Source organism: Eretmochelys imbricata, chromosome 1 (assembly GCF_965152235.1).
Source record: "Eretmochelys imbricata isolate rEreImb1 chromosome 1, rEreImb1.hap1, whole genome shotgun sequence".
NCBI classification, from domain to species: Eukaryota; Metazoa; Chordata; order Testudines; family Cheloniidae; genus Eretmochelys; species Eretmochelys imbricata.
In genome coordinates, this window is record NC_135572.1 from 23,269,565 (window position 1) to 23,295,726 (window position 26,162).

The 26,162-nt window shown below is 42.0% G+C and overlaps 1 protein-coding gene and 1 long non-coding RNA gene across 2 annotated transcripts in view; both read right to left on the reverse strand.

The window, feature by feature from the left end:
• Positions 1–26,162, reverse strand: part of DLG2 (discs large MAGUK scaffold protein 2) — a 1,498,860-nt gene that overhangs the window by 1,394,589 nt on the left and 78,109 nt on the right. The window lies entirely within an intron of this gene.
• On the reverse strand, positions 1,558–21,734 carry LOC144259584 (uncharacterized). The gene is made up of 3 exons (XR_013344863.1): positions 21,670–21,734; positions 21,274–21,412; positions 1,558–2,411 (listed from the first exon to the last, which is right to left on the reverse strand). It is a non-coding gene; the product is annotated as an uncharacterized LOC144259584 (long non-coding RNA).

Here is a 26,162-nt window from a genome sequence, read left to right on the forward strand (position 1 = left end):
CCACCAGGATTTCAACAATTTCCACCCCACCATCAACTTCAGCCTGGACCAGTTCACACAAGAGATCCACTTCCTGGACACTACAGTGCCAATAAGCAATGGTCACATAAATACCACCCTATACCGGAAACCTACTGACCGCTATACTTACCTACATGCCTCCAGCTTTCATCCAGACCACACCACACGATCCATTGTCTACAGCCAAGCTCTAAGATACAACCACATTTGCTCCAACCCCTCAGACAGAGACAAACACCTACAAGATCTCTATCGAGCGTTCTTACAACTACAATACCCACCTGCTGAAGTGAAGAAACAGATTATTTCTCCCCCTACTGTTACTCTCACTTTCTTGTCAACTGTTGGAAATGGGCCATTCTGATTATCACTACAAAGTTTTTTTTCTCTGACTGATAATAGCTCACCTTAATTGATCACTCTCATTATAGAGTGTATGGCAACACCCATTTTTTCATGTTCTCTGTGTATATATATATCTTCCTACTGTATATTCCAGTGCATGCATCCGATGAAGTGGGTTTTATCCCACGAAAGCTTATGCTCAAATAAATTTGTTAGTCTCTAAGGTGCCACAAGTACTCCTCGTTCTTTTTGCTGATACAGACTAACATGGCTACCACTCTGAAATCTCTCAAGGGTGTAGGAAGTTCCCTTTCCTCACTCCAGAGAAGCAGTTGAATTGAATTGCTGCAAATCTCAGTGAGGAATACATATACTCTGCCACAAATGCAAACAGCAGGTCTCCACTGCTTCCCGGAAATTACAACAAACCCCCAAAACCTCACACCACTGGAAAATGAGTCACTAAGCAGATAAGTCTCTCCCCCTGCAGCCACTTTGGGGAACTCTTGCAGCCTGGACCTGGAGAAGCTCCCACTTTCTTTGCAAGTGTGGGGGAGAAATACAGAGAACTTGAGAACTGAGAGCAATAATAATATTTCTATAGCCTCTTCCAGAAGAGAATCTCAAGGCACTTTAACCTCACAATACCTCAGACATGTAGGTATTATCATCATCTTACTGCAGACAGGGAATGGACACAGAAGTCATATGCTTTGTTGAAGGTAACAGAATAAGTCTGTGGAAGAGATAGGAACAGACTCTAGATCTTTCTGCCTCCTGCTCCAGCCACTCGAATGCTTGGGTCAGTGCAATATGAAAGGCACAGTGCTCAGGTGTTTCTGCTGATAAGGCCACAATCCTGCAAACACTAAAGCTCACGTGCAGAGTCCATGGGCCTCAAATGGGACTATACAGCTGAATAAAATGACACATGTACAAGCAGGATCGTACATACTCTAGAAGTAGCTTTCTCAATCTACATGCACAAATATACTTCAGTCCTTTTTCATCTTAAAAAAAAATAGCTGAGCATTTCCCTCTTTCTGGTGTTTGTCAAAATATAATTAAACCAACAAACAGATATTTTACTTTTTTAAAATATAAAATTTTAATGTTAATGTTAGACACTTTAAAATACACATGAATTCAAATATCTTAATTCTGTTTTACAAGAGACCAGGATAATAAAAATAATTAATTCCAAAGGAAACAACATACAATATCTCTCATTTATAACAGAGGTGTTGACAGATTAAACATTAAGCTTTAACCTTTTTACTTATGAGTATAATTTAGAGTACTCTGTAATCACGACTCTATAAATACCATATTCAAAAGTATTTGCTCAAGAAAATGGAAAACACAAATGTCACTTAATATTAGGTTTACGTATCCAAATACATTTCTGAAGATGAGGAATGTTGCTTTAATTTGAGCCTAAATGGCTATTCATTGCCAGCAATTCATGGACTAGACTTTCTCCACCTTCCATTAGCATCTGAAGAGACATATGTGCTTATATAATTCAGGACTGGGAAAGTTCTTTTATCTGCCGAATGACTCACTGAAACATTCAGCATAATGAGAGGGTAAGTTACAGCTTTGCGGGAGATAGTAGTGACTTTGTGAAGAATTTCCACACGGCACTCCTTCACACTTCAACTGAACCATGTAAATGTCTACTTCCAGACATCTCTATGATTCTGATTCATGCAGAGGATGTGCATCTTTCTCCAACTATGTCCAGATCTTTTCTCTACTGCTCCTGGGGCACAGTCCAGTGGCAATTTGAGGTATTGTCCAGCAGGATGATCAACAATTTTACAACTCTCTTCTGAAAGGGACATAAATGATTGGAAGCAAGTGACAGTAGCTTTGCTACATCATACTCTTTAAAGCAGATGTTGCTGGTGTATCCTGGTTATTGAAGAGCATTTAGGGTACAACTGAAGGTGTAACAAACTGGAGTGGTGGAAAGTAGTCACGATGTGCTGGCTGCTGATGGAGCATGTAGTGAGAGAAAAATACAGGAGCAGATGAAGAACCTGTCAAAGAATAAATATAGTAAAGACATTTCAAAATTAAAATAATATTCTCTTAGCCTAATGAAAATCAGTTGCCATGTAATCAAAGCATAATTTTTACTCAGTAGAAGAATGTGGTTAGAACCATTCACAGTATCTACTTACTAATGATAGATAAACTTTATAAAATTCTGAGAAGCTCCTACCAGTTGCTGAGTGCCCTTAATTTTTATTGGTTGCAATGGTAGTTAAGAGTGCTCAGCAACTAACAGGAGGTGTTCATCATCATGCAGAAGAGGTGCCTTGACATGTACATTTGAAGAGAACATGCTTTCTTGTGAGATTTCCTCTACAGCTTCCTGCTGGCTGAGTTGGATACACTATGGGCCAAATTCCGCCACCCTTACTTCCCAGGGTGACTCACTGTGTAAGGTGCTTCTCAACATGAGCTGTGGGGGCAGAATCTGAGAAAAGCTTTTCTCTTGATATTATGGCACTTCCACTTTGGGTCGAAATTAGGCAGTGCATGAGATTGAGAAACAATAAAATTAACTGAACTTTCTGGAACCTTCAGAAATCTTGGTCTGCTTGAGTTGCTTCAAAGTCTAGGTTGGAGATATCTTCAGTTGCCCATCCCTCATAGTTCCCACTCCCTATAATCTAATATTTATGTGCAATAATAATAAATTAAAATTGGAAATCCTTGTAAGAGAAACACAATTTCCTTTAAATATACAATTCACTGATGATCATGACTCAGTGAAGGAAGATTTGGACATTTTATACCTGTGGTGAAAGACAGGCAACTCCTTCTATCTCCTTTGTAAATCTTCAACCACCCCATGGAAATGTAATTTATACACTGTTTGTTCTGTGTATTTTCTTCCACAGGTGGGAATTTAGATTAATATAAACTTGTTCACCTATTTGTGACAGAGCACATGGACATACTGAACTGTTAATTCCATTGAAAGCACTTCCTGTTTAGATCATCCATTTCCCCCCCTCTAATAAAGAGTAAAATTTGCTTTGGTGGAGAATGCCCACTCCAGCCCAAGCCCTGTGCCCCACTTAAGCCTCAAATCATTCCCAAGCAGACAGCCTGAGCAACTGGCCCATGTGCTGGAGAATTACTCCAGAGCTGGGAAGGAAAAAACCTACCCACATCCCTAGCAGACTGCAGGGCAGCAGCAGAGACATGGGGCCTGGAATAGTCTTTAAGCTGCTTGCAGTCCTCTACCTGGCAGAAAAAGGGAAGAGCCAGCATAACTTTTCTCTTTCTCTGCCCCAACCCTGCTACCCCCAAATGTCAGTCATACACCAGCATGCCAGGGTCTCCAGGAGAGCTGGGTTCTGCCTTGCACAGAATGGGGTTTCTGAATACTACCCACCCTCATAAGATCATAAAACAACCATAAGAACAGCCGTACAGGATCTGACCAATGGTCCATCTAACTCAGTATCCTGTCTTCAGACAAAGGCCAGTGCCAGGTGCTTCAGAGGGAATGAACAGAACAGAGCAATCATTGAGTGATCCATCCCGTCATCCACTCCCACTTCTGGCAAATAGAGGCTTGGAACCCTCATGCAATGGAACAATACTGCTTCTGCTCTAAGCAGGCTGTCCCCATCTGCACAATACCCTAAGACACTGGAAATATCTCATACCCCAAATTAGTACCTAAGGACGTTACATAGGAATACTTAACAACTATAAACTTACATTTTAAAATCAGGGTTTTTTTTAATCCTTTCCTCTTCCTATTAGTGACAGGATTTGATTTCAGGATTTGATTTCTGTGTTTTTCCTTCAAGCACTGATTAAGCCAATGAGATCTAAAGCAAAACATTTTCCTACCCTTTTATATTAGACACCAACTCTTACATGGGTGGCAATGACACCCTAACTCAGGTCTTGGTGGTTACGGGAAAGGAGAGTTTCTTTTCAAATATCTTGTTTTTAAGTCTCTACATCAGGGGTGGGCAACCTATGGCTCAGGGGCCGCATCAGGCACTTCAGATGTTTTAATCCAGCCCTCAAGCTCCCGCTGGGGTTCAGGGCTTGTCTCACTCCAGCTGGGGAGCGGGGTCAGGGACTTGCCCCGCTCTGCGTGTGCCATGGCTCCGCACAGCTCCTGGAAGCAGCAGCATGTTCCCACTCCGTGCCATGGCTCCGTACACTGCCCCTGCAGCTCCCATTGGCCAATGGGAGCTGCAGGGGTGGCACCTGTGGACAGGGCAGTGTGCAAAGTCGCCTGGCCACGCCTCTGCTAGGAGCTGGAGTTGGGACATGCTGCTGCTTCCGGGAGCTGCTTGAGGTAAACGCCGCCCGGAGCCTGCACCCGACCCCCTCCCACACGCCAACCCCCTGCTCCAGCCCTGATCCCCCTCCTGCCCTCCGAATCCCTCGGTCCCAGCCCGGAGCACCCTTCTGTACCCCCAACCCCTCATCCCCAGCCCCATCCCAGAGCCCGCACCCCCAGCCGGAGCCCTCACACACACACACACACCCCGCATCCCAACCCTCTGCCCCAGCCCAGAGCCAGCTCCCACATCCTGAACTTCTCATTTCTGGCCCTGCCCCAGAGCCAGCTCCCCCAGGCAGAGCCCTCACCCCCTCCTGCACCCCCATCCCAATTCCGTGAGCGTTCATGGCCTGCCATACAATTTAAATACCCAGATGTGGCCCTCAGGCCAAAAAGTTTGCCCACCCCTGCTCTACGTATATTTTTGTGAGGGTAAAATTCACCCCAGGGCAGCAAGGCCTGCACAGAGACCTATGCACCACTCTCTCCCCTCCCAATGCTCTTGAGCAGTATGCTTTGAACTGGCTACCTGGCTGCCCTTTTCCAACCCAGATGCAGTCGTAATGACATGGTCTGAATGAGTGTAGTTTATAAAGCATTTTAGACCCTTTCTGATGAAAAGCACAATAAAAGCATGTTATTAATCATCATTTGACCACAGAACAGCTCAGCACAATTATTGGAATAGGTTTCCATACACTGCCCTGCTGATGTGACTCAATCTTAATTAGGAGGAAAGAAGAAAAGTATGTAGATTAATTTCCATGCCTATTAGCTCTTTGGTCTCTCAGCTTGCACTCCCATAAAAATGTGAATTAGTGCTAGTTTTGATTCTGTGATATGGGCACATGATAATTAAGAACTGGAGTGAGACCACCAATTCACTCTAAGTCAGCCACTGAAAAGCCATCATGTGGTTAGTGGACTTGGAATCTTTAACACAATGTTTAAAAGTATCTACAAAAGCCTTTCATAGCATCTTTAAACATGCACCTCTTCTCTTCTCTTTTCTCATCCCAATAAAGAAACAAAGTTTTCAGACTTCTAAGCCCTAGTATTGCCAGTCCTTGTAAGTTTCTTAACAGCACGCCAAACTTTAGGAAAGCAAAATATCAATAATCCACATACCTAAAGCAGAAAGCACCAATATTCCCTAGAGGGGGAATCTACCCAGATGCTTCCATAATGCTGTGATGGTAAAAACCTTGGCTCGACTGGGGTGTCCTGCAGATATGTATGCATTTCATCAAGCACAATGGTTCACTGGGTCTGCTAATAAGGCTGTATTTTAATTCATGAAGAAATGGTCTTGCTACTCTAGTGAACCTTGGTCCCAGTTTCAGAAGTCACTGGGGTGTCTTGCAGATGTGTATGCACTTCAGCAAGCACAGTGTGTCAATGGGTCTGCTAATAAGGCTGTATTTTAAGCCATGAAGAACTGGTTATGCTACTCTACTACAAGGGGACTGTTCAGATATGACATCTTCCACTTGAGCAGATGCAGAGCAAACCACCTGGATTCAAGACTAGCTAAGATTTCCCAGGTGGGTTTTAAAATAGAAAGTGAGGGGGAAGAGTGCATCCATATGTGGCAGAAAGAATAAATAGAAAACATAAGAGGAAAGGATAAGCAAATAATACTGTAGGAAGGAAATGAACAATACATTTCTGAAGTGTCAATTACCAGGATCATGGGAAACAAACAGGAATAAAGAGTTATGGCTTGGTTGGCAGTATAAAAATTGGTGGGATAAATCACATAGCTGGAATGTTGGTACTGAAGGCTACAATTAGGTTAGAAGGGACAAGGAAGAGGAATATAATGGAAGTGTATACGAGCAGTGAAATACTCAACAATTCAATGCTATAGGTTAATGGAATAAAGGAATATTTATACTCAGCATCTAATACAAATCATCAGGTGAGGAGAGGAGTGAAGATAAAACATGCTCCATGATCGATAAGTGGAAGATGACACCTGCTATCACTTGCTTGTTACATACAGCATCACTGGGACTGGATGACACCCCTCAGGGGCTATAAATAAGTAGTAGTAACTACTGCAAGAAAATGAAGAACCATTAGCTATCATCTCTGAAAATTCATGGAGGTTGCAGAAAACTGGGGAAAAGGAAATATCCTACTAGCGCACAAGTGTAAAAAAGGAGAGGAGAACCAGGAAATAACCCACTAGTTTGTTTAATTCCAATACTGAGAAAAATCACAGAACAAACAGAAATAATCAGTGTGTGAGGCACTGAAAAGGCAGAGACATAGGACTAGACTGTGGAGCCCTTACATCTGTTGGTGATCACTATCTTCTGATAAGAGGTAACATGGGTTCACGCCAGAGAAAACTAAGAGTCCTCCTGGGCAAAATTAATGATCTTTAGCACTTACGTACGGGGAGAGGGTGGGGGGGGCAGTTGAAAGTTAAATGTCTTTTTACTTTTTACAGGTAGGTGAGATCTAGCCACTTTGAGCAACTATTTCCTATATTTGTAGTAATGGAAGAAAATATTTAAACAGCTTTTACAGCATATAACACTTGATCTTTTCCAAGAGCTTTACAAACATTAACTAGTTAAGCCTCACAACACACCTACTAAGTAGAAGGGTAAGTATTATTATCCCACATTTTATATATGAGGAAAAAGAAAAAGAAGTAATTTTGAAAAGTGGACTCTGTTTTATCCTGCAGTGATGGACACCTTTATAAAACCCTAGAAAGTTAGTTTGCAATTTTGTGCCTGCAACTAAATGAAGGCAAAACTGAGAGATAATGTAGCCATCTGATTGTAGCTGCAAATCAGGTTCATGGCTATTTGCATCCACAATTCATTGCAGGATTCAAAATGTGGCTGTAATTAATTGTAGGCACAAAATCACATCTGCAAATTTACAGGATGGACTGAGATTCTTTTAAAGTTTAGCCCAGAGGTTAGGTGCCTTGCTCATGGCCACAGATTAAATGAATGGCAGAGCCAAGAGCAGAATTCATAAGTTTTTGGCACTTACCCCCTCTCTGCTCAGTCCCTTAGACCATACTGCCTTTCTATGCCAAAATTACAGGCTGGGTGAATGCAGGGGACTTAATCATTTTAGATTTGATAGTTCCAATGAAAAATTAAGAAAAATCTGAAAGATGCAGTCTGATTAAAAGCAGTCCTGAGCAATACAAAACTAATTCACAGACTGTGAACAAAGTATTATTAGCAGATCTAACACCAGATTGGGAAACTATATGTAAGCAGAGTCAGGATGAGCTCCACCCTGACCTCTGGTGGTGAGGTGTGGCAAGTTGTGGAAAAGAACTTCAGGGGCTGATCTCATTTGCATAGGCACACCCACCCTGCCTAGAATGAGGCCATAGCTGCCCAAATGGTCACTTTGGCTGCTGTGGGATCCCCAGTGTCTCTGTTATTAGGGCAGGAAGAATAAATTGTTATTACCCTGATTATGGGAATCAAGGATAGTGGAACTGTACTTGGCCTTTTGTTATGCTGGAGGGACTCGCCATCAACTTAGTAGCACTCGCTAGGCAAGGGACATGGGTTCCAAAACTCTGTGAATGGAGAGAGGCTGGGAACAGGTATTAATACCTGGTGGTATGGGCCCCCTGGTGAGGGCCTTACATGCTAATTGTACTTCCTCCTCTCTCCACTGTGGAATATCAGAGCTAATTTTGATTCTATAAGGAGTCTAGTTACAGGCCGCTGAGCTGAATTCACTTTGGGCTAATGGTGCACCAGCACTAAGGCTCCCATACTACAAGCTGAAATCACAAAAGAGCTGAAATCACTGAGTGTTGTGCTAAGTAGTGGGGGAGCCTGAAGCTATATGGTAGAGCCGTTTGCAGCATGGTGAGTGGAGCGGCTGGCAGAGCAGTTTGCGGGACAGCGAGTGGAGCAGAGCGGCTGGCGGAGCAGTTCAGTTTGCGGGACGGTGAGCAGAGCGGCTGGGGGAGCGGAGCCAATCTCCACCCAGGTTGGGAGGTAAAAACTCTGCAGATAAACTTTTGAACTCTGGGGCTGCCCTGACCAAGGACAGAGACTTTTGGGTCATTGGACTTTTGGGACTTTGGGTGATTTTGGGTTGCTGGACTCAAGAACCAAAGGGAAAGGACATGCCCCAATTTGCTTGGCGTGGGTTTTGCTCGTGGGTTGTGGTATGAATCCTGTTGGTGGTGTTTCCCCAACATAATGCTACATTGTTTCTCTCTGTTATTAAAAGGCTTTTTGCTACACTCAGACTATGTGCTTGAGAGAGGGGAAGTATTGCCTCTTGGAGGCGTGCAGCGGGGGTGGTAGATATTTGTCCCAGGTCACTGGGTGGGGGCTCAAGCCGGTTTTCCATTGTGTTATTGTAATGGATCCCCTAGATACTGAACCTGGCCCTTGTTGCTGCCAACTCTGACAGGTAGAAGGGTTACATATATAAAGGAGGAGATAAAAAATTATATAGCTAGTGGTTCTTGATGGGAAGAGTTATCAAACTGGATTTTACAGAGGTCACTATATTTTCATGAATGATCTGGATGATAAAGTCACCTGCACCTTGATCAGATTTGCATTGCCACACCCTGGAAAATAGATCAAAAGAAGCAAATGGACCATATCCTGCTCTCAGACGCATGCCCATAATTCTCATTGACTTTGCTGGGGTTACTCGATGCATATTTGTGGGCATAAAATGAACTTCACATGATTCACAATTTAATTTAATGTAATGTAAAATAGACTTAGGAAAACATAATGCCAAGCAGAAGGTCAAAATAAGGGTATTATTATTTATTTATTGCATGCATATAGAATGCTGTATAGACCTCACTTGTGAGACAAAGGAAGTGACAATTTAGGACATCTCATCATAAAAAATAACCATCAATCAATTAGATAAAAGCAAAGACCAGCAACAAAAATAATCCAATCATCATACCTCACAGAGTAAAGTACGACTCAGGACGTGTCTACATTAAATACCTGTGTGGACACTGTTATTTAGAATTAAAGTGGCCTTAATTTGGTTTCATTTAATTGTTTCCTTCTGGAATGTATCTTTCTGGAGACTGAGCAACCTCCGATACCATTGAAATTTAAAACACAAGTGACATGAAATGAATGATAAAACAACGGTATAATCTACCTGGAGAGGACACCAGTAGAGGTATTTAAAGACCCATTTATGCCTCACAGAAAATCTTCTGGATTTCTAGCACCATTTTAAGCAGTCTTTATTCCTTAAGCATTCATCTGTTCCTGACATCTTCTCCCTACCTGAAGTGACGGGGTCTGATTCGCAATTGCCTAGCATCTTGTGTAGCCATTCACATCTGTGCAATGTGAGTGTGAAACCCTATTAAATCAGAATTCCCCTCCCTCTGCACTAACAGGACAAGACTCATGGTATGCTCTATCTGCTCTGGCAATGTATAGCAGCCAAAAAGTAGGCTTAACTTGCTGATTAAACTGGGTTTACAGCAGCTTTGCATTGCCAGAGTGACACAAGGCAGTCAGAGCGTACCTCTGAGTCTGGCCTATTTTAAACAGGTGTAAATGACTATACAAGGCACAAGACAGAGAATCAGACCTCTAAATGAGACAATGCAGTGCTATGTATGATCCCTCACCAAAGGCTCTTAAGCAAAGTAAGCAGTCGTGGGATTAGAGGGAAGGTTCTCTCATGGATCAGTAACTGGATAAAAGACAGAAAACAAAGGGTAGGAATAAATGGTCTGTTTTCAGAATGGAGAAAGGTAAATAGCAGGGTCCCTTAAGGATCTATACTGGGACCAGTGCTGTCCAACATATTCATAAATGATCTGGAAAAAGGGTTAAACAGTGAGGTGGAAAAATTTGCAGATGATACAAAATTATTCAAGACAGGTAAGTCCAAAGCAGACAGTGAACAGTTACAAAGGGATCTCACAAAACTGGGTGACTGGAAAACAAAATGGCAAATGATATTCAATGTTGAGAAATGCAAAGTAATGCCCATTGAAAACATAATCCCAACTATACATACAAAATGATGGGATCTGAATTAGCTGTTAAAACTCAAGAAGGAGATCTTGGAGTCTTTGTGGATAGTTCTCCGAAAACATCTGCAGAATGTGCTGCAACAGTCAAAAAAGCAAACAGAATGTGAGGTACCATAAGAAAATAGATAGATAATAAGACAGAAAATATCATAATGCCTCTAAAAAATCCCTGGTATGTCCACACGTTGAAGACTGCATGCAGTTCTGGTCACCCCATCTCAAAAAAGATATATTAGAATTGAAAAAGGCAGGGAGAAGGGCAACAAAAACGATTAGGGGTATGGAACAGCTTCCATAAAAGGACATTTAAAAGACGGGGACTTTTCAACTTGGAAAAGAAAAGACTAAGAAGGAATATGATAGGCGCCTATAAAATCTTGGCTGATGTGGAAAAAGTGAATAAGGAAGTGTTATTTACTCCTTCACGTAACTCAACAACCAGGGGTCACTCAATGAAATTAATAGGCAGCAGGTTTAAAACAAACAAAAGGAAGTATTTCTTCACACAACGCACAATCAACCTGTGGAGATGCTGTGCAGGCCAAAGCTATAACAGTGTTCAAAAAAAGAACTAGATAAGTTCACGGAGGATAGATCCATCAATGGCTATTCGCCTAGATGGTCAGGGATGCAACTGCATGCTCTGAGTGTCGGAGCGGACGACAGGGGATGGATTACTTGATGATTACCTCTTCTGTTCATTCCCTCTGAAGCATCTGGCACTGGCCACTGTTGGAAGACAGGATACTGGGTTAGATGGACCATCGGTCTGACCTACTATGGCCGTTCTTATTTTCTTATGCTCCAGGCTTGCTGAAGTTTCCAGGAAAGGTCTCTCCGGATGCCAGATATTGGTGAATCAGGCTGCCAAAGTACAGGCCGCTGAGAGAGTGGAGTGAGACCAGACTGGGGAGAAAGTTGGACTCCATGGTTTATGAAAAGGAAGTCTGAACTGAGGTTTGAAATAAGTCTTTCCAGGGCTTGAAGATGATCAGTACCTGAGTACATTCATCACTTTTAATTGTAAATAATAAATTACACATTTGTTAATTTAATCTGAAATAGAGCAGTGGTGAATGAGGATTCCTGCAGCAGTCTTCAAAGACAACCTACCTGCCTCTCAGGGGAAACGGTTCTTGTAACAAGGGAACAAAGGGAGGGGTTCCCAGAGGAAAAATTTCCAACTGGAAATTTTGGTGGTGGCAACAGGTATCCAAGACTGGGACATAGGAAACGTGGGGTCAGGACAGTGACTATGAATGTTTTCAATTGCTTTTAGGGGAACCTACACAGTACCTCCGTTCATCCCACATGAGCGACAAGTCACAATTTTTAGCTCTTGGTTTTAAGGTATTAAGTGAGTAATCTGCACTTCTCACAGTCTTGGCACATGTACAGGTGCCATTCCATTTGTTTGCAGTTCAGCTGGTTGCAAATGTACAATCTTGCACAGTGATGTGGGGGTGTACACAAGCAGAATGTATTACTGCAAGATATTTGAACAGTGGGGGAGTCACCACTTAGCTGTTTGTACAGCTCCAATTTATAAAATGCAAAGAGATAAATTTAGAATTATAACTAAAATATTGGTGGACTACCTAACAAATAGAATGAGAGAGAGAGCAAGTGAAAGAGAGCGAGCACACAAATCAAAATTCAGCAGCAGTAGCAGCAAAAAGAAAAATAGCAGCTGGTTTGAAAAGAGCTCTGCATCTCTGTGTGGGGCATGTATGTGTGGGTGGAATTTCTAGAATCAGAAAGTGTTGTAAGCAATTAACTGTAAAACATTCACAGATTTCTCTAGTCCTCTAAATCACCAGAAATGTCAATTCTGAAGTATTCAGAGCATTCAGGGCCCCTATCCCAAAGGAAAAAAGAAAACCAGCAATAACCTTATGCTGCATGGTGTTGAAAACAGGCACATCACAGGATTGGGCCCCAAATATGGACGCACTGGACCAAATGCTGCTCTTGATTATAGTGGTGCAAAGCAGAATAATTCAACTAAAGCCAGTGTACTTTTGCTCTGTATTTGTAAATTCATAAAATCAGAACAGAATTTGTCCCATTATTTCAAATTGTGCCCAAAGAAGTAAAAAAAACTGCATAAGTAAATCTGCTTGTATCTGAAATAAACAACCAGAGATTGAGCCTGTTAAGTTCCCCTGTATAGGTGATGCACAAAAGGAAACAGAAGAAAGAAAAGGGTGGTGAGGAAGGGAAGAAACTGGGAAACATACAACCCACCCTAGAGGTATTTCTTGGTTCATCAGCAATACCAAGTAATTCCTATAGAATTCTCAACACTCATTATGTCCATAACCTCACACGGCACATTTAACTATGATCCACATCATAAGAAATGTACATGTTAAAAACAGATTGATTCCTTTTAACAAGAAATATGAATTTTCTGAAATAAAAATGTCTGACTTTGTTTCTGCTTAGCACAGCATAAAGGAAAGTGACTCTCTGGGAGCTGGTTATGTCTCCCTGATCGTTAGAGCACATCTGAGACACACTGACACTTCTGGTGTAGTTCAGAGCAGGCTAGAGGTTGCTCTAATGTATGCAGGCTGACTACAGTTCCTAGGGGACCATATGCCTACTGAGCATAGCTGGAGTGTAGTGCATTTTCACCACACCCTCTTCAAACCCCCAACACACTCCCTGGAATGAGGGTTGCCACAGACTTCAATGGGGCCAGGATTACACCTTCAGTAATTTATCCCAAATAACAGTAAAATACCCGAATACCAGAAATCTATGAAAATGGTTTTAAAAATGGCTCTTAACGCTTAGATGTACGTTACATTTTCAAAGAGCTGTACAGTTATTTAACTAGTTGATCCTCACATTCCTATCACATAAGCAAGTATTGTTATCTCCATTTTGCAGATAAGGAAACTGCAACACATAAGTTTAAACGATGTGAAGGTCAGTGCCACAGCCAAATATGATGTGTGATGACAGGTTTAACCAAACCCACCCCATTCTGTAAGGTATAAACATATGTGATGATGGATAGTATAGTGCAATTTTCATTTTCATGAGCTATGAGGCCTCAATGCACAAAAGGAGTTAGGTGCCAAAGTCCCTGTTTTAGATGCCTGAGTCCTGGTTTCAGCATCACTGTGATGTACAAAACCACCCGCCTAACCCTGTAGGTGCCTCAACTCACTTGGCACCTAAATTTTTGTAGTTAAAAGTTCCCTTGGTGCCCATGTTTTTGCCTCTGAGTATGTGCACTGCTACCTCACCCTGGGCATCCAGGGGCCTATCTCCCCCCTCCGTCCAGAGCAATTCCCAAACTGGGGAAGATAGACATTCAACTGCCTAAGTCGCATGTGTCCTCTGAGCACACCTCCCCACAGGCAAGTTCATATAAAGCAGCTGGGGAGAGCAGAAGGACAAGAAGGACTTCCCTCATACCTTTTAGCCCACATCCCAGCTGAATATCCTAATCATTAAGCTAGATGGTAGATCTCTGTTCAAATCCTTTCTCCCTCTCAGGTAGAGCGGGGACTTGAACCAGAGGTCTTCCACATCCCTAATCACTGGGCTACAAGTTGAGAAAAGTCCTATTCCTCCTCTTCACAGGCACTAAATTCCAAAGAGGGATTTGTGGCTGCAAACCACAAGCCGATGGACTTTGGTGCGTGAAAGGGACAGGGTTTAGCACACACCCCTCCCGTTGGAATTTCCGATTGGCTAGCTAAGGCAGCTCCCTACCTAATAGGCTGACTTCTGTGAATCCCATTCTGGGGCATCTGTCTCTTCCCACTGATTGTATAGGAGCTTAGGCACCTAACTCAGACTTTGTAAATCATAATGATTTTCTAGGGGTGTCAAGGTTCCTCCCCCACTCTGAACTCTAGGGTACAGATGTGGGGACCTGCATGAAAAACCTCCTAAGCTTATCTTTACCAGCTTAGGTCAAAAACTTCCCCAAGGTACAAAATATTCCCCCCGTTGTCCTTGGACTGGCCGCTACCACCACCAAACTAATACTGGTTACTGGGGAAGAGCTGTTTGGACGCGTCCTTCCCCCCAAAATACTTCCCCAAAACCTTGCACCCCACTTCCTGGACAAGGTTTGGTAAAAAGCCTCACCAATTTGCCTAGGTGACTACAGACCCAGACCCTTGGATCTTAAGAACAATGAACAATCCTCCCAACACTTGCACCCCCCCTTTCCTGGGAAATGTTGGATAAAAAGCCTCACCAATTTGCATAGGTGACCACAGACCCAAACCCTTGGATCTGAGAACAATGAAAAAGCATTCAGTTTTTTACAAGAAGACTTTTAATAAAAATAGAAGTAAATAGAAATAAAGAAATCCCCCCTGTAAAATCAGGATGGTAGATATCTTACAGGGTAATTAGATTCCAAAACATAGAGAACCCCTCTAGGCAAAACCTTAAGTTACAAAAAAGATACACAGACAGAAATAGTTATTCTATTCAGCACAATTCTTTTCTCAGCCATTTAAAGAAATCATAATCTAACACATACCTAGCTAGATTACTTACTAAAAGTTCTAAGACTCCATTCCTGGTCTATCCCTGGCCAACACCAGCATACAGACAGACTGACCCTTTGTTTCTCTCTCTCCTCCCAGCTTTTGAAAGTATCTTGTCTCCTCATTGGTCATTTTGATCAGGTGCCAGCGAGGTTACCTTTAGCTTCTTAACCCTTTACAGGTGAGAGGAGCTTTCCCCTGGCCAGGAGGGATTTCAAAGGGGTTTACCCTTCCCTTTATATTTATGACATGCCCCCCAAATCTCAGCTAGGGTGAAACACTGGCTGGGATTTCTTCCTGGAACTCTAGGAAAAACAGAGTTAATAAGACACATGCATCTCTAAATATACTACCAAGTACATAAAGACTAACAATATTTTCCACATCTCAAGGACGATTTTAACCAGTTGCTTCTGGGAAACTTTCACGGGAGAGTGCATCAGCAACTTTGTTAGAAGCTCCTGAGATGTGTTGGATGTCGAAATCAAAATCTTGGAGAGCTAAACTCCACCGAAGAAGTTTTTTGTTAGTTTCTTTGACGGTGTGAAGCCACTTCAGTGCAGCATGGTCGGTTTGCAGGTGGAAACGCCGTCCCCAAACATATGGGCGTAGCTTTTCCAGAGCGTAGACAATGGCATAACATTCTTTTTCAGTGACTGACCAGTTGCTTTCCCTCTCAGACAGTTTTTTGCTGAGAAACACTACAGGGTGGAATTCTTGATCAGGTCCTTTCTGCATTAAAACTGCTCCCACACCACGCTCGGATGCATCTGTGGTTACTAGGAACGGTTTGTCAAAGTCTGGGGCCCTTAGTACAGGGTCAGACATGAGTGTCGCTTTAAGCTTGTTAAAGGCCTTCTGACACTTTCCGGTCCACTGAACAGCATTTGGCTGTTTCTTTTTGGTTAGGTCTGTCAGTGGGGCAGCGAGGTTACCTTTAGCTTCTTAACCCTTTACAGGTGAGAGGAGCTTTCCCCTGGCCAGGAGGGATTTCAAAGGGGTTTACCCTTCCCTTTATATTTATGACAAGGGGGCCTAACAGTTAGGTGCTGTGATGCTGAGTGTCCTTAATCCTTTTCAGAGTAACAGCCGTGTTAGTCTGTATTCGCAAAAAGAAAAGGAGTACTTGTGGCACCTTAGAGACTAACCAATTTATTTGAGCATGAGCTTTCGTGAGCTTATGCTCAAATAAATTGGTTAGTCTCTAAGGTGCCACAAGTACTCCTTTTCTTAATCCTTTTGTGCTTCCAGGCCTGGATGACTGTTCCACCTACTCATGAACTATACTATGAATAAGTGATAACAATCCCTTCTACATCTTCACCTGAGCTTTGTGAGAAAACAATCTTTTATTTATTCTTGCAGCAGCGAGTAACTCTTTTTACACTGGAAAAATCCATTTCTGTTTCCCACAAAACACACTTTTCCCTGCCTCAAGAGACAAAAACGATAGTGACAGAAATTGTGATAACTGTGAAGTTGCACTTTGTAAGTGGACAGGTGTAAACTAGTGTAACTTACACAATGAGAGTCAATTTCAGCCCTTGTACAAGCAAGTGCAATTCCTCTAACTTCACCAGATTTCTGCTCACTTACAACCAGGCTGAATTTGCATCTGAAGGGGTAGATGGATGGGGTTGTAGCAGAACAAAAAAGAGGAAGCAGTCAAATAGAAGGCACCTCGTTTGTCTTATATGCGTTTTCTGCTAAAACCTCCATGATGTATAAATTACACTCATGCTAGCTCACCAATGTGTAATGTCACTACCATTATAGTGTACCATCACTTCTGAATTTGGCACATAAACCCTAGATCTGCTTTAACTGGATTACCCCCAAAATGTTTCAGAGTATTTGTGACTGGGTGTGCCTACACCGCACTGGTTCAGCAGAGGTTAACCACACTCTGGGGATGGGGGAGGCCATGTCCCCATGCCCCTACTGGGCATGCTCCAGCTGGAAGGAAAATATAAAAGGGAGTAGCTCAGCTCAGTCTGGGCTGGCCACCGACAAGAGCAGATGTGTGTTGCAGGCTCCTGCAGGGAAACTGCTGGAGCTCCAGGACACAGAAGCCAGCCAGATTGAGGTTCCAATAGACCCCAAACCAACCACCGTTGCTGACAGAGGAGAGATAGCTGAGACCACAAGACTACCAGCCTCAGAAGGAAGAGTAGGAAGCAGCCCAGGGATTGGGATTGTAGTAACAGGTGATCAAGACTAATCATAGAAGTACTGGTTCCCCAGGGCCCTGGGTTGGGACCCGGTGGAAAAGGGTGCACCTGATCCCGCTGCCCTGGCTGCCCCCTACCCTGGGGCAGCTGATGCCCAGAGGGCAAACCATGCAGCAGGAGGACTCGTGCACCGCAGGGCAGTTGTACTGACCCTGGCCCCTCGGCCATGCTGTCCTATCCTGGGCAGTTTACTGGTGCTCCCGCACTCATTCAGGCTGATATCTAGTACTGGTATCAGGCATGCACACCCAGTTCAATAATCCTCTGCTCCCTCAGCCTCAACAAAGTCAATGTATTTCTGTCAAACAAGCATTTTATTGAGCTGGAAGCATTGCCACAGAATCCAGAGGTCATGGGACTTAAATCACGGGTGCTGGCTGCAGATGCAATCAGACGGACATCTGGCTAGATTCAATAACTGTTAGCCCACCAAAGTCTGACAGGTAATTAGACGATGCCTAAGGGAATGGAAGAACACCATTGGAGGTGCCCTCAAAGTTCTTCTTGTACAATTTCTAATTTAAATTGAACCACGCCTACAAGTCTGGGCCTCTAATACTTCTGCCATGCTTGGAGACAGTAAGAGAGGTCAGCTTCATAGAAGGTGAAAATGGTATTTTGCATTCTACAAATCAATACAAAAAGGTTACAGTGAAAAGCCTGAATTTCCTTGGGAAACTGGTAAAAGAACATTTGTTTTAATTGTAAATTTTCTCTTCATGGCTTCAACACCCACTCAGCTGAAGCACAGCTGACACTGGGGCAGGAAGAGCCAGTATGTCTCCTCTCCCTCGGGTTCATAATTAGCCTGAAAGCTGCCCTCACCCACCTTCTGGCCATAGCCAGTAAGAACATCCACCACTCCTGGGGAAATTCTACACCACTACGCAAGCTCAGAATAAATATCCCCCGCAGATTTTTCCCCTACAGAATAATTGATTCTGATAGGGAGATGAAGGGAAGCTTCAAGAGGGGCCATGATGGTCCACTAAGAGCTGATGTGGCACCAGAAGAGCAGCCAGCCATGAAGAGGGAGGGGACAGAGGTTGCCTTCTTCACAGCACCCTGCCCATGGGGCCAGGTGAGGAGGCATGGGATATGGGGTAGATAGACAGAGTGGGGCACATGGGACTGCTGGGGAGCTCACTCAGGGGTTCAGAAAGGTTAGTGGGGGGATAACAGACTTGGGTGGGGACACAGGAGCTAGTGGAGTGACAATATTGAGCTGGGCCTGAATAGGTGTGGAGGTGCAGGGCCACATGTGCAGCTATGTCGGGGTCGCGGGACATGTGTAGCTATGTTTGGCTGAATAGGGAGTGGAGGTGCAGGGACACATGGAAACAGACATACTTGCTGACAGGTAGTTTGAAAATAAATTATCAAAATTGAAACTGGTGTGATAATATTGTGTTATTTTGAACAATAAAATATGCAGAATTTTACAATATTGTATGCAGAATTTTTAACATTTTGGTGCAGAATTCCCCCAGGAGTAATCAACACGTATGCTCCAGTCTTAAAATGAACTGCTCACACACTTTCCACACCAAACTTTCTCCAATGGAAATCACTCCACCTCCAAAAAAAAAAAAAAAAAAAGAAGAAGAAAAAAAAAAGGAAATGAAAAGAAGCAAAAAAATTCTACACTGAAAGTTTTGTGTTGGTTCTTTGTCTCCTGTCTTGTTTTCTATCCTCCACTTCAATCTCCACACCATTCTCTTCTTCTTTCTTTTCTTGTTTTTTCTCTCTTTTATTATTTTCTCTGCTTCTCCTCTGTTGTTCACTCCATTTCTTTCTGTTAATCTTCCCCAGGCCCTCTCCTTCATCTTTCCTGTTCTCCTCTCCTCCCCTTTTGTCCCTGATTTCCCAGTCTCTTCCTCAGCAACGTACCCCTAGCTCTTGAACATTTTCTTCCAATCTACAGTTCTCCTGATCTCAATCTCTCTCTCGATCTCTCTCCCAGTACCCATAATTTCTCCCTCCCATCAGCCACCTCTGGCCCCATCTGTTTCCTGGTTTTCACCACCATGATCTACCCTTCTGTCAGTTGCTACCCTCGCTTGTATAGGCTACTGGGCTCTCCAGCAGGTCCATCTTTCCACTGCATGTGGACTTGACTCTGCTCTTGCACTGGCTAGAATCTAGCACAAGGGCAGGGGCACTCCCTCAAGATTACAAAAAGACCATTAATATTGGTATGTGGTGAACGTATGGTGTGCTGTCAAGAGAGGGTGTCCAGATGGTGTGCCTACCTATAACAGCCCAATTTGAACACCAGTCTAACTGGAATATTCTCAAAGTGAAGAGTGAACCTACATAGAATTATGGCACTAGCAAAATTTCGCACAGCTCTACCAAAGCCCCCAGGAAATAAGTTTTTCTGAGCAGAGAAACTAGAAATGAACATTAAAACAAATCAGAATACTATACAGAATAATACAGAAAAAAATGTATGAACAAAATAGGATCCTGTGGATTCAAGCTGCAAGAAAGCTACAAGGACAAAAATAACCTAATCTCCTAAACTTTCCTATTGGACTCAAATAAATCCATCAAAGGTTTGCTGGTCACATGTTGGAATTATAAAATGGAATACACTTTGGGTCCAGCTTCCAGCATAGCTGATGTTGACTGATACAGTGAGTGTTCAGGTTCATCTTCCCTCACCTATAAGTAGCTGGGATAGCTGTATTCATGCATTTCACCTAAATCAAAATAGGGAGCACTTCCTGATGAGCGTTATGTCTCATGACCCATTATTTTCTGATGTACAGGACAGCCCACTTGTTATGCTTTTGAAATGGGATTTCTCTCTAATAAGAGAGGCAAAATGAAGACTCTCCCCACTCATCTGGCATTCTAGAGAGAGAATTTTTCTTTCCAATCCTTTGGTAATGCCGCATACAAAAGTGATCAAACTTGCCTTCAAGATTAATGGAAATGTGGTGGAATCACAGAATGACTGTTTTCTCAAAAATGGGAAGGGGGGAATGAAGTGTTATGCTCTTCTTAACGAGAAAATTGTCTTGGCAATCTAATCTGGTGCAGGTTTATCTTGGTAAGCCTGGATCCAGAAAGATGGAAGCACACAAACAATAGCACCAAGAGGTGTCTGAGCTTTCCTCATATATTGGAACAGAATTTTCACTTATAAGCTTAATTGTCAGGTGCAGTGAGACTCTGCATTCAACAGAGACAGAATCCAGCTGGCCAAGAACAATTTTGACTTTGTCTCACCAAATGTAGAATTCTCATTTAAACGTTTGGGGCAGAAGATCATAATGGGAAGGCAAATCTAACACCCTTTTTGGACTATTGGAGTTCAGCTGATCCCTCATTTTTCACTGCTGACAACCCCATGCCTTCCCAGATCTCAAAACACGATTTATTTCCAGCCCACCCTACTCCTGACATTCTGTTACTGCCCATCTGGATGCCCAAACCTGATCTAATTTCTGATCTTCTGCTGTGAATGAGCCTCAAAGGAGACCCTGTAATTGGGAGATTTTAGACCCAAGGCAGAAAGAAGGTGAGTGATGATGGTGCTCATTGTCCATTAGACTAAAAGAACAGAAATACTACTGAAAAAGTTTCCAGCCTGGTCGCTGAATCAAGCCCAATAAGACAAAAATTACACCTATTTTTGCATTTAGCTTGATTTTTTTTAACATAACTCTAGCAGTTATCACTAGTTCATTAAAATAAGAAGTTCACTTAAAGTTCCTAACATCCCATATTCTTTCTTTGTAAACTTAGCAAAAAGAAATAATTTTTAAATAATACCTTTTCGCTGGTTGATCTTAATGTACTGCTACATGAAAGAATTGGCCTGTTATTTTTCCCTTCAAGAGCCAGATGTTCCTACTAATTTGCATGGTCTATGAACTTGGGTTCCTCTCTCCTCATCATCATTTTCACAAAACTGAAAAAATAAAAAAGGAAAAAGTATTAACATTTCCCACTTGCGAATGACAGATTTCTATAGGCAATCTGAGTATATTTGTCCTTGAATTCATATATCCCTTTCATATTCCTCTTATAGCTAGCCTTCTCTACTTTTGCCAAATACATAACAATTTATAAAGGCAAAAACCATCATGATTAATGTAATTATTGTAAAATATATTAACATTGTTTAATATTAAAATGTTGTAAGATTTAATTTAAAAATGCACTTACCAAAAATTTGGCCATGGGTGGAAGGACTGCCCTGGGGGTTTAATGTGGATCGAACAGACTCGAATGCCTAAGCCAGTGAAGACTGGGAGTTGAGTTCTCTGTGAAGATATCTTGGGAACGAAGAGACTTCTTTTGTATTTTTATCATCATCTTGCAAGAAGCCACTGATGTAATTATCAACACAATTTCCCTTTTAAAATATTATGCTGTTAATATAGGAGTGAATTTTAGATTTGTTTTATTTTGGTTTTGTCGTGTGCCTTTTGGGCTTACTTAAATCCCAATCTAACCAGCTTCCAGATGGGAATGTCAACAACAGGAAAGAAAAGAGGAACAACATAGCTTCTTACTCAGCTAGGCATTTTCTGTTTTCCTTATTCTTATTCATCTCTTATGGCCCAATCTCGTAAGTTGAGTTGGACCACCTAAGCACTCCCAGGAACAAACCCCTTATAATGATGGATGGTTAAAAATGGTATTTCATATGTCTATGTCTGAAAGTCAATTAAGCACACACTAAATTATTCCCAATGCCATTTTACAGCTCTGTATTGATGAAGTTTGTTATGTGCAGTGAGTTGAATGAACTTGTACTGTGGGAGGGAGAAAACCTGAGAGATAAAGCACTTTAGAACCATAAGTACAATATGCATAAAGGACCCCTAGTTAGACAGGCCTGCATGCTGCCCAACAGATCTTTATTTAGTTATTAATTTGGTAACTGTATCAATAGACATTTCAAAATATGAGCTAAAGATTCAGAATCAGCTTGTATTATAGAGGTGATAGTTATGATATCATAGTTTGGGCGTACTTTTAATGCAAACCAAAGTGGGGTCTTTGTTCCATTGATTTTATGGCGGCCAGTACATCCCTCGACCCGCGCCACTTCCAGCAGCTCCCATTGGCCTGGAGCAGCGAACTGCGGCCACTGGGAGCTGCGACGTGGCAGGTAAACAAACCGGCCCAGCCCGCCAGGGGCTTCCCCTGCACAAGTGGCGGAACATGTTTGGGAACCACTGGTCTAGACAAACCTACAATAAGGTAGGTGCACAACTGGTTGGAAAACCTACTCAGAGAGTAATTATCAATAGTTTACAATCAAGCTGGAAGAGCATATCGAGTCGGGTCCCACAGAGATCTGTCCTGGGTCCAGTTCTATTCAATATCTTCATAAATAATTTGCACAATGGCATTCAGAGTACACTTATAAAGTTTGTGGATGCTGCCAAGCTGGGAGGGGAAGCAAATGCTTTGGAGGACAGAATTAGAATTCAAAATGATCTTGACAAACTGCAGAAATGGTCTAAAATACACAGAATGAAATTCAATGAGAACAAATGCAAAGCTCTACACTTAGGAAGGAATAATCAATTACACAAATACAAAATGGAAAATGATTGCCTCGGAAGAAGAACTGCAGAAAAGAATCTGGGGATTATAGTGGATAACAAACTAAATATGAGTCAACAATGTAATACTGATGAAAAAAAAAAAAACACTGCATGTATTAGCAGGAATGCTGTAAGCATGACATGAGAAGTAATTCTTCTACTCTACCAAGCACAAATGAGGCCTCAAGTGGAGTATTGTGTCCAGTTCTGGGCACCACACTTCGGGAAGAACCTGGGCAAACTGGAGAAAGTCCAGAGGAGAGCACCAAAAATGACTAAACGTTTAGAAAACATGACCTATGAGGAAAGGTTGAAAATACTGGATATTGTTTAGTCTGGAGAAGAGAAGACTGAGGGGGACATGATAAGAGTCTTCAAGTATGTAAAAGGTGGTTATAAAGAGGAGGGTTATACATTATTCTCCTTAACTGCTGTGGACAGGACAAGAAATAATGGGCTTAAATTGCAGCAACAGAGGTGTACATTAGACATTCAGAAAAACTTCCTGACTATAAGGGTAGTTAAGCAACGGAACAAATTACCAAGGGAGGTTGTAGAATCTCCATCATTAGAGGTTTTTAAGAGCAGGTTGGACAAACACCTGTTAGGGATGGTCTAGATTAGAGGCCTGCACCATTTCCAGCAGCTCCCATTGGCCTGAAGCAGTGAACCGCGGCCACTGGGAGCTGTGATAGGCCGAACCTGCGGACGCAGCAGGTAAACAAACCGGCCCAGCCCGGCAGGGGCTTTCCCTGCACAAGCGGCAGAACAAGTTTGGGAACCACTGGTCTAGATAATGCTTAGTCCCGCCTCAGTGCAGGGGACTGGACTAGATGACCTATGGAGATCCCTTTCAGTACTACATTTCTGTGGTTATATGATTCTATATTTTCCAAATGAAAATTCAAAAGGAAACCAAAAATAGGCTCTGAAGAAACTTGTTTCCTTCTGTGGTTAAATCACAATATAAAACTACAATACACAATTTAACACAGGCTATAGAACTCCCCCTCACACACACACACACACACACATTTTTTAGAGCATATCTATTAGAAAAACATCCTATCTTGATTTTAAAATTGACTGTGATGGAGAATCCACCACAATCCTTGGTACATTTTTCCAATGGTTAATTACTCTCTCTGTTAAAAAATTGTACTGTATTTCCACTCTGAATTTGTCTAGCTTCAACTTCCAGCCATCGGACTGTGTTAACTTTCTCTGCAAGACTGAAGAGCCCATTATTAAATATTTGTTCCCCAGGTAGGTACTTATAGATTATAATCAAGCCATCCTTAATCTTCTCTTTGTTAAAATAAATAGATTGAGCTCCTTGGGTCTCTCACTATAAAGCATGTTTTCTAATCCTTTAATCATTCTCATAGCTCTTCTCTGAACCCTCTCCAACTTATCAATATCCTTCTTCAGCTGTGGACAGCAGAATTGGGCACAGTATTACAGCGCTGATCACAACAGTCAAATAATCTCTCTACTCCTCCTCAAAATCCCCATGTTTATGCATCCATGGATAGCATTAGGCCTTTTAGCCTCAGCATCACACTGGGAGCTCATGTTCAAATGATTATTCATCCCCACCCTCAAATCTTTTTCAAGTCACTGCTTCACAGGACAGAGTCCTCCATCATGTAAGTATGGCCTGCATTCTTTGTTCCAAAATGTATACATTTAGCTGCATTAAAATGTATATCATTTGCTTGCTCCCAGCTTAAAAAGTGATCCATATCACTCTGTGTCAGTGACCTGTCTTCATTATTTACCACCCCTTCACAATTCTAAGGTCATATGTATGTAAACTTTATCAATAATGATTTTATGTTTTCTTCCAAATCATTGGTAGGAATGTTAAAGAGTGTAGGGCCAAGAACTGATCCCTGCAGGACCCAGCTAGAAATGCACCGGCTCAGTGATGATTCCCCACTTAGAAATACATTTTGAGACCCATCAGTTAGCCAACTTTTATTCCATTTTTAATGTGTGCCATGTTAGGTATATACTGTTCTAGTTTTCTTAATCAAAATGTCATGTGGTACCAAGTCAAATGCCTTACATCAACACTATTACATTTATCAACCACATTTGTAATCTCATTAAAAAATATCATGTTAGTTTGACAGGATCTATTTTTCATATACATGTTGATGGCCTTAATTATATTACCCTTTAATTCTTTATTAATCAATCCCATATCAGACACTCCATTATCTTGACCAAGATCCATGTCAGGCTGGCAGGTCTATAATTACCCAGGTCATCCCATTACCCTTTTTTAAATATTGGCAAAACAATAGCTTTCCTCCTGTCTTCTTACTCCCAGGTATTCCAATACTCATTGAAAATAAACATTAATTGTCCATTGAGCCCCTCAGCCAGCTATTTTTAAATTCTTGGATGCAAATTATTCAGACCCTCTCATTTTAAAATGTCTAACATTTGTAGATGCTGTTAACATCCTCCTGAGATGCTAATGGAATGAAAAGAGTGTTATCATATGACACAACTACATCATCTGATTTCCCCAAATACAGAACAGAAATATGTACTGCACATTCCTGCCTCTTCTGCATTATTACTATAATTTCCATCTAGTAATGGGCAAATACCATTGTCAGGATTCTTTTAGTTCCTACTATAATTTAAAAACTTATTATTATCCTTAACTCTGCTGACCACAGAGTTTGCCTTGTGTCCCCTTTGCTTCCCTTATCAGTTTTCTACTATTCCTAGCTTCTGATATATATTCATTACTCACACCCTTTGCAGAGTTTCCCTGGTAAATCAGGAATTGTGCAAGAATTTCAGCCATGATGAAGGCCTACAGGAAAAGAGACAATAACAACAGCTGAAAGCTGTCAGCAGTGGAACTAGTTGAAGGCTCAAGTGTAGAGCATCACATCAAAGGGGTCATACATCTCCTCACAGAAATAACTAAAATTCTAGTAGACATCCATATGCAAAAAAAGTTACCTGCTGCTGACGAGCAGAGATTTAAAAAAGGAAGGAACAGAGAATCAAATGGTAAAAAAAAAAAAGGCAGAGAAAAGGCAGGAAAGTACAGAAAAAGTGAGTGAACTGCAA